The 8,763-nt window shown below is 46.8% G+C and overlaps 1 long non-coding RNA gene across 2 annotated transcripts; it reads left to right on the top strand.

Moving 5' to 3' along the window:
• Nucleotides 1–1,708, top strand: LOC120096681 (uncharacterized). 2 transcript variants are annotated; one of them, XR_015637168.1, is made up of 3 exons: nucleotides 1–312; nucleotides 654–768; nucleotides 1,561–1,708. It is a non-coding gene; the product is annotated as an uncharacterized LOC120096681 (long non-coding RNA). The 2 variants fall into 2 exon arrangements; XR_015637167.1 differs by lacking the exon at nucleotides 654–768.
• Nucleotides 1,709–8,763: the final 7,055 nt, after the last annotated feature.

Genomic DNA, 8,763 nt, shown 5'->3' with positions numbered 1-8,763 from the left:
ACGCTCGGGCGAGCAGCCGCGGGTACCCGCTGTGCCAAGGGAGCCCTGGACAGTGCAGACGTAGTGAGAGGCGCCGCGGCCCTGCTGGGTGAATGGCTCGGGCCCATTGCACAATCTCCGGTATAATTAGCCAAGGGCGGCGGTGCAGGGCTCATCCCCCAGGCGGCACACTCCAGGATCATTTTCCCTTTCGGTTGCATAGCCGGGATTTTTATTAAACAGACGAAAAGCCTCCGCCCCGCCTCCCTCCACGCGGGTGCAAGTATTATGAATGAAACGCCAACCCCGCTGCGGCTGAGGTCGCCACTTCAGGTAGGAGGGTGGCTCGACCGCGCTCAGCAGCTCACCAAAGGCTCGGGTATGCATTTGCTCGGGAGAGTCAGAATGCAGGAAGTAATCGACTGAGCGAAGGAGGAAGCATTCTTTGTGTAAAAAATTGTAACCGCCAGGGTTTGCCCCAAGTTTCAGTTTACAACTGTACAAGCCTCAGCTAATTTAAGAATGGGTTATGCAAAGGGTCTTTCGTCAGTGGCTGCTCACCTTCTAGTTGGCCGCCGCTGGGTGGGAAGGGCTGTTTGTGGCAAGTTACTACCCACGGACTCTAGCAAAGATGGGAAAGGGTGACCTTGGGGTACACTCTGAACTCTTAACAGGAGGCAAGAGGATTGCAAATTGGATCTTGTCAGAGTGTCAGAAACAGAGGAGAGGAGACAGAGAGAAATCCTCCCCTAACAATTGCAGAGGATCAGAATTTCTGAGTCAGGCTGGGTATGTGGCCCAATTAGTAGAGTGCATTGTAGCATTTATTGTGATAGTGTGCATGAAGCCCTAGCTAGCTTCGACTCCCCAGCTCCTCATTAATCCCGCCTGTAACCTCAAGGTTATTCTCACCTACACCGTTTTGAGAGACACGGGAGTCCTTAATGTTTTCACAAAACAAATGAAAACAAATGAAGACAAATTAATTCAGAAACCGCAGTAACTGAAGCTAGGAGCCATGTCCACAGTTGAATGAATTTTAAATCTTGCTCTTTAAATCTTGCTTTTTTGTGTATTTAACAAGCATGTGAAGGAAACCCTGCCACTGCCTCCCCACCCCAGCCCCCCTTCCCTGTTTTGGCAGCGTCTCTATGTAGCCTTGGTTGGCCTGCAGCTCGGCCTGCTTCTGCCTCTTGAGTGCTGGGATCAAAGGCATGCATTACCACATAGGCAGAGAAAAACTTCATTCTAAAATTTAAAACCTAATTTTTTCCTCCTCCTCTTCCTCTTCCTCCTCCTCCTCCTCCTCCTCTTCCTCCTCCTCCTTCTTCTTCTTCTCTCTCTCTCTCTCTCTCTCTGTCTCTCTCTGTTGTTGTTGTTGTTGTTTGGGTTTGTTTTTTTTTTTTTATTTGTGTTTGTTTTCCAGACAAGATTCCTCTGTGTAGCCCTGGCTATCCTCAAACTCATTTGGTAGACCAGACTGGCCTTGAACTCAGAGCTCTGCCTACCTCTGCCTCGTGAATACTGGAATTGCAAGTATACAGGACCACTTCTGGGCTCAGCTAGATTTCTTTTTTGCAGATATGAACTGGTATGTTTGTGAAGACGAAACGGAGAGAAGTCTAGGGTGCTGGTTCAGCATTCTACCACAAGCAATGTCTCTCATTTCTCCTCCACACATCATAACATAAATAAAAGAAACAAGCCCAGGAGCTTGTTTTGTCCAGCAGTCTAGTCTGAAACCCACCACTCTTTTCTCTCAGCCTCCAGAGTAGCTGGGACTATCGCTGTTTACCGTCATTCCCCAGTGCAATTTCATTTCCTAAAGCACTAGGTTTTCACGAATGGGTTTTTAATGGGCAATCATTTTTCATATCCACTTAAGGTTCGAGGTATTCTATGAAACCACGGGGATACCAAGGCACATGAACCCAGGTCCCTGCCCTCGAGGGTTGTGTGTGCCAGGCATCTAAAGAACAGGTTAGGATTTGTGGCCCATGGCTGGTGTTTGTGTGAGTGGGGTAAACCCCAGAGTAAGCTGAGGTCAGAGGAAGGCTCCCCAGAGGCTGGGAGGTTTGAGTCAAATCTTGGGGTATGTGATGGGGGGGGGGGTGTGGATGGATAACTGGAACAAAAGATAAAGGAAGGGAGTCAGGCAAACACAAAGGTCCTGAGGTGCAGACCCTCTACGGGGGTTAGAGGCAGGGAAGAATCAGGGCCAGGGTGGCCACAAGGTCCAAGCTAAAGGTTCAGTTTTTATTTTGAAGTCATGAACCTTCTTTAGCCAAGTCACAACTAATCTTTGTTCAGTCCCAACTCCTTGCCAGGTCCATCTGAGTTATGTAAATGCAGGGCAAGTAGCACCCATTGTTCTGGGATTAGTGAATAAAACCAAAGTCACAAACTGACAGCTCTTGGGCAGGATAAGAAGACTCTTAGACAAGTTTGGTTTTTGACTGCCTTTCAATTTTTTTTTTTTTAATTAAAGTAAAACTGAGCCTAAAACTAGAATATTTTATATAAAACTTGAGATCATTGGTTCCTCCCGGAGGAGAAAAAAAAGAATTAGGGAGAAAGGCTTTAGCAACTGAGTGCCAAGCTCTAGTAGGTAAAACTTGGTGAGTAGAAGCTGCTCTTTCTTGCTGGCCCCAGGAGGCATTTGAGCTGGTGACCCTTGGAATAAAAGAACATTTTGTGACTAGATCCAAACTCCTATTCCTCATTCCAGGTAGCTAGAGATTGTTACCGAGTGAAGCAGTTTGCATGGAAGGAAAGACACTGATCCCCCACCCCCTTCCCAGAAGGCTGCATTATGGGTGGGCAGGCCGTGCACAGTGCATTCAAGCAGGCTTGGTCACAGCTCAGTGACAAAGAACAGTGAGGCTCCTAAAATAACAGCTAGTGCCTAGCCCGGTTCAGGCCCTGTTTCTAAGATAACCTGGCTGTCTGCCACTCCGTAGGGGGTTTAAGTGACCAGCTGAAAAAGTCACCAATTGGATCCTGCTTGTACCTAACATTTTCAGAGCAGGGAACACAGGTCTCGAATTTACAGTTCTGAGGGATTTGATTACTCCTGGCACAGTCGATGGTTTGAGGTGAAAGAAGTCAATTCCTTCCAAGACATTTTCTTCCAAGACCAGAAATTCCAATGCATGACAAAGCACAGTGTCGGGGACCCTGGAGACAGATAATGAATTACCCAGACACAAGTACCTCAGCCATGGCTTGTCTCTGTGATCTGTGAGCTGCGGGGACTAAGGAGGTCTGGGATAATTCCCGATTCCTAACTTGAGCCTCTCCGTCCTAACAAGATCAGGATAATCATTAAGGACGAAGGAGGCTTAGACTACTTAAGGCAGAGCGACGTAATTGCTACTACCAAGCTGGGACACACAGTAGGCCAGGACAGAGGGGAAAGGGAAGCAGAAGTCAGAGAGGCAGGGAGATGGGGCAGGTACAGCACGTGGGTCAGTCCTGCCCGGTGCCTAGAACAAGCCTGAATGTCAGGATGTGAAAGCTAAGGCCTCAGTCTTTTGACCTGAGCTAGGTTGAGTTGAAGCTTTGTCACTAATAGCCAAGAAAGTTTGTGAAAGTAAAAATTCATTCTTTGAATTTCGAAGAAGAGCGAAGGAAAGTAAGGCATGGAATATTATTGTTATTATTATTATTATTATTATTATTATTATTATTAGTAGTAGTAGTAGTAGTAGTAGTAGTACATTTTGGCTTCTCACCACTTATTGTAAAAAATATCCTACATTCACAATTTTCTTTTTTTTTTTTTTTTTTTTTTTGGTTCTTTTTTTCGGAGCTGGGGACCGAACCCAGGGCCTTGCGCTTCCTAGGTAAGCGCTCTACCACTGAGCTAAATCCCCAGCCCCATTTTCTTTTTTTTAAATATTTATTTTCTATTTATCTATCTGTGTGTTTATTTCTGAGAGAAGCTCTGACTACATATCTTTGGCTCACCTGAAATTCATGATAGAGACCAAACAGCCTCTCCAGCTCACAGAGATCTGCCTACCTCTGCTAGGATTAAAGGCATGGGCCCTCAGGCCTCGACATTTTATTTATCTTTAGTTATTTATTGCTAACTAATCAAATCTGGCTCGTGGGTCAGAGAAGACCCTCAGAGAAGATTCTGATTATTTTAAATAAAGCTGTTTGTTTGTTTGTTTTCCGTTTATTTGAGACAGGGTTTCTCTGTTTAGTCTTGGCTGTTCTGGTGCTTACGCTATAGACCAGGCTGGCCTCAAACTCAGAAATCCACCTGACTAACAGGCAAAGGGCCACCACCACTAGGCTTAAAATTAAAGTTTTCTTTTAGCGTACTTTACATAAAACTCAAGATAGGGCTGGAGAGATGGCTCAGTGGTTAAGAGCTCTGACTGCTCTTCCAGAGGTCCTGAGTTCAAATCCCAGCACCCACATGGGGGCTCACAATCATCTGTAATGGGATCTGGTGCCCTCTTCTGGTGTGTCTGAAGACATATACAGTAAATAAATACATCTTTAAAAAAAACTGGTTCAAACTCAAGACTTTATAACAATGGATTCCTACTTTGTGTGTGTGTGTGTGTGTGTGAGAGAGAGAGAGAGAGAGAGAGAGAGAGAGAAGAAGAGAGAGAGAGAGAATGAATAGAGGGGGGCAGAGGGAGAGGGGAGAGGGAAAGGGAGAGGTGTATGTGTGAGTTTGGGAACATATGCACACATGTGGAGGTCAGATAGCATCCAAGAGTCAGTTTTCTCTGGTCAAAAGCCCTTTGAGATGAAGAGCTGACAGCCAGGATGGATCCTCCGACTCTCCCATCCTGTGAAGGGCCCCATAGATATCGCAGACTTTAAACTGGCCATTAGATCCGCCTGCAACCTTGTGAGCCTTGGCCACATTCATCTGGTGGGAGCACTATTTCAGTTGCTCATAGAGCACTTCCTAGTGCATGCCCCACGTCCCTCAACCTCCTAGACAGAAGCTTCTTTGGCAGGGGTGGGTGTGGTGTGGTAGAAGTAGGGATGGGTAGGAGGGGTATTGAGACAGAGCGTCATTAAATAGCCCTGTCTGGTCAATTACTTACTGCATAGAGCAAACTGTCTTGGAATTCACAGTAATCCACCTACCTCAGCCTCCCGAGTGCTGGGATGACAGACCCGCACCACCACACAGGGAGATGGTAGGATGCGGCTTAGCATTTTCACCTGACCAGCACCAACAAGCCGTAGCCTTGGGTACAATGGAAATTAGTCATCACTGAGGTGCCCAGGCCTGTTAGTGTGGGGACCTACATCACCGTCTCACTCCAGCTTCCTCTCTGTCCATCATCCAGGAAGGCATCAGCAGAGGAAAGGAGCAACAGTGACGGAGAATCAGAATCTTACAACTGAAGGAGGAGAAAAGGTCCGTGTTTATGGCACCCGTGGTTTTAACAAAGGAAGCACTTTCTGAATTGTCATTGGTATTATTTGTGTGTCTGCACGTGTGTGTGTGTGTGTGTGTGTGTGTGTGTGTGTGTGAACGCTTGAGACAGGTCTCACTCAGTAGCCCTGGCTGACCTGGATGGAATTCACTAGAGAGACCAAGGTGGCTCTCCGGTGCTGGGACTAAAGGGGTGTGGCACCACACCCAGCCCTTGTTTTGAGACAAGTAGCCCAGGCTATCCTCCCGTAGCCCAGGCTATCCTCCAATCACAGTGATAGCTCCTTGTGTAGCTTTCCTTCTGCTGAGATTACAAGCATGCACACCTGTCTTTCACATATATGCTAGGGACAGAACGCCTGGCCTTTCACATATATGCTAGGGACAGAACGCCTGGCCTTTCCTAGGCTCGACATCGCTTTACCACTGTGTTTCATCCTCGCCCTAACTGGAACAGCACCTCCGCCCTCTTGTACTAAATAGGGATGAAATGAAAACAGTACAGTAAGGCCGGGTCCGGTGTGGGTTCGCCGATGCTCTACCAAGCCATCACAAATGCAATGGCTTAAACGGGAAGCATGGCTCTGTGATCTCTGCTTATTGGTTCTGCCTGTGAGCCGGCTCGCAGGGACCAGGCAGCCTAGGATCAGGAGATGGGCAGGCTGATTGGCCAGTGCTGGGTAAGTGCCACTGTGCTCTGTATGACCAGTTAGCCTCCCAGATCACATGATGGTGGCAGGGTTCCCAGACCAACAACAAGGCCAAACCCATTATAGATGCCTTTTTTTTTTTTTTAAAAGGCTGTGCTTAAATCACATTTGTTAATACTCCATTAGCTAAAGAGGTCATGCGGTCGACCCAGAGCTGGAGTCAGGTAAATTCTCCTTGAAGTAGGAAAGTCATATTAAAAAAACAAAACAAAACAAAACAAAAAAACCAAGAGATATATAGAAGAGGAGGAATGCGTAAGCGGTTTTTACAACCTGCTTTATAGCAACAGAGAGCATTTTTGCTAGGCCTGGCGCTACACATCTATAATCCTAGCTTGGGAGGGAGGGAGGAACAAGAGGGTCAGAAGTTAAAGGGTCATTCCTGGCTGTATCACAAAAGCCAGAGCAGCCTGTGAGGTACGAGTGACTTTGTCTCCTCTCAGGGTAGGGGGGGACACAAGGCTCTCCTTGGGAAGGGGAATAGAACAGATTTTATGGTGGACTAGGGTGGGATGGGGTAGGGAGAGGGAAAACACTCAAGACTTTATCTCCAAACAGACAAAATACATACATACATACATTCATACATACATACATACATACATGAAAAGAAGCGGGCTGGAGAGATGTCTCAGTGGTTAAGAGCACTGACTGCTCTTCCAGAGGTCCTGAGTTCAATTCCCAGCAACCACATGGTGGCTTCACAACCATCTGTAATGGGATCTGATGCCCTCTTCTGGTGTGTCTGAAGACAGCTACAGTGTATTCATATAAAAAAAAAAGTTTGAAAAGAGGCAATGACTTCTTGTGCTCATTTGCCTACATTTTTGTAAAAAGTTACATTATCTGTTATGTGAGTCCCCATATGTTCAAATGCTTCTGGAGGTCAGAGGACAGCTCACAGAGTCAGATCTCTCCTCTGACCACACTGGTCCCCGAGACGGAACTCAGGCTCGGCAGCAAAGACCGTCGGCCATTCCAACGTCTCCACAGCCCTGCTTCTTAAAAGAGATGTGTTTCCAAAGACATCATGACAGTTAGCATGGTTGTAAATAAAAGCACGTTTAAGAAAACATTAACAGAACCTAACTGTTTAAAGTTGCACTTGAGGCTGGCAAGATGACTTCGTGGTTCAGGACGCTCGTTGCTCTTTCAGGGCACCCAGGATTGGGTCCAGGTGCCCACAAGGTGGCTCACAGCTCTCTGTAATTCCAGTTCCAGGATATCTGATGCCATCTTCTGGCCTCAGCTGGGGCACTGATATAACAGGTAGGCAAAATATAAAATAAAAATAAATACTTTGGTTTTTTTTTTTTTTTCAAGACAGAGTTTTCTAGGCTGGAGAGATGGCTCAGTGGTTAAGAGCCATCTTAGAGAGGTCCTGAGTTCAAATCCCAGCAACCACATGGTGGCTCACAACCATCTGTAATGGGATCTGATGCCCTCTTCTGGTGTGTCTGAAGACAGATGCAGTGTACTTAAATATAATAAATGAATAAAAAAAATTGCAAATAGTTATAAAACATTATAAAGTTGTTTGCAACTAAATTCTTGGAAATGTAAACCCTTATCTCTTCTCTTGCTCGTTCTTTCACCTGATATTGAGAGGGGTGAGGAATGAAGGTTGGAACGGCGGCAGTATGGTGTGGGGTGTCTGCAGGCGAGGAGGGGCACCCTTCATCAGCCCTCAAGTGGGATCACCTTCTGGAAGACTCTGTCACTTCCTCTCTGTGAGGCTAGTGAGCCCATGTGTACCGTCCTTTTTCCTGTTTCACTTCTCCCATGTCTGTGGTTCTTTATCTGCCTTTTTTTTTTTTTTTCATTAATAAGAAAAACCAGAGGACTCCAAGCTGGGGAGGCGGGGATGAAACTGGATGAACTTATGGGGTGGAGTTGAGGCAAATATGATCAAAACGCATTGCGTGAAATTCTCAAAGACTTACAGAGTTTTCATTTTTATCTGTGTATTTGTGTGGACATGTGTGCACCACCATGTGCATGTGCAGGGGACGGCTTGCATGAGTTGGCTCTCCCACCAAGTGGATCCCGGAAGAAATCAACCTCAGGTCTTCGGGCTGAGTCACCAAGCCATCTCTCTCTGCCCCTATCTGCTCATCCGCATTGCCTTCCCGCTCTAGTACGGAACTCGGTATATAGGTGTGAGAGGCGGTAGGGACCCCGCCCCTCACTCCCTTTAGTCTTAAGGCCCTCTCAACACCCACAGTGGGTACCAGAAAATGAAACAACCGCCATACTTGCCGTTCATCTCTTTGGGTGTATTAAGACCAAACAAACAAAAAGGTTGGGTGTGGTGTTCTATGTTTGTTATCCCATCCCTAGGGAGGCAGAGCGGAGGAGGAGGAGGAGGAGGGGGGGGGGAGGGGCCTCACAATTTCAAGGCCGGCCATGAGAGCGAGAACTCTTTACTTCTCGGGGCTTGGGCTACTGCTCAGTTGGTAGGTAGAACACTGACCTAAGATCCAGGAAGCCAGGACTTTTCATCCCCAACATCACATAAAATGGCTCAGCTGGTATACGCCTGAGATCCCAGTGCTCAGGAAAGAGAGACAAGGGGATCAAAATTCCAAGGTAATTTCCAGAACAATGGCTCACCTAGAAAAGGCTCTGCGGAGCTTAATGGCTTGATTTTGATTTCAGGAA

The sequence above is a fragment of the Rattus norvegicus genome, chromosome 14 (assembly GCF_021556685.1).
Source record: "Rattus norvegicus strain SHRSP/BbbUtx chromosome 14, alternate assembly SHRSP_T2T, whole genome shotgun sequence".
Classification (NCBI taxonomy): domain Eukaryota; kingdom Metazoa; phylum Chordata; class Mammalia; order Rodentia; family Muridae; genus Rattus; species Rattus norvegicus.
Note: the sequence above shows the minus strand (reverse complement) of the source record. Positions and strands in the feature narration are given on the sequence as shown.